Source organism: Habropoda laboriosa, unplaced genomic scaffold, assembly GCF_001263275.1.
Source record: "Habropoda laboriosa isolate 0110345459 unplaced genomic scaffold, ASM126327v1 scaffold88, whole genome shotgun sequence".
NCBI lineage: Eukaryota > Metazoa > Arthropoda > Insecta > Hymenoptera > Apidae > Habropoda > Habropoda laboriosa.
Window position 1 is genome coordinate 1,418,507 of NW_017100219.1, and position 369 is coordinate 1,418,875.

Sequence of the window (369 nt, forward strand, 5' to 3'; positions counted from 1 at the left end):
TTCTTCTATTCTTTTTTTCCTTTCTTATCTTTCTTTTTACTTTTACATTAAAAGTACACATTCGTTTTGTAATATGCTGACGAAAATCGTTTAATTATCCGGTCTCTCTTTCGTACTTTCTTTCTTTCTCTCTTTTCCATTTCTCGTATATATTGTGCAATTTATCTAAAAAAAGGCAGGCAATCAACGTTCTACTTTGTACGAAAAAAAAAAAAACAAAAAAAAAACAAAAAGTTACGTGTACACACGAGCGGTAAGATTACATTATATTATACAATCCCCGTTGTAACAACAGTAACAGTGGTAGTGGTGATCTATATGTGTGTTTTTTTTCTCAATACACCGTTGATATAAAGAACACAAGAGCGA

The 369-nt window shown here is 30.6% G+C and overlaps 1 protein-coding gene across 9 annotated transcripts in view; it reads right to left on the reverse strand.

Moving 5' to 3' along the window:
- LOC108571001 (homeodomain-interacting protein kinase 2) overlaps positions 1-369 on the reverse strand; it is a 39,265-nt gene that overhangs the window by 1,876 nt on the left and 37,020 nt on the right. The gene's annotated exons all lie outside the window — the stretch shown is intronic.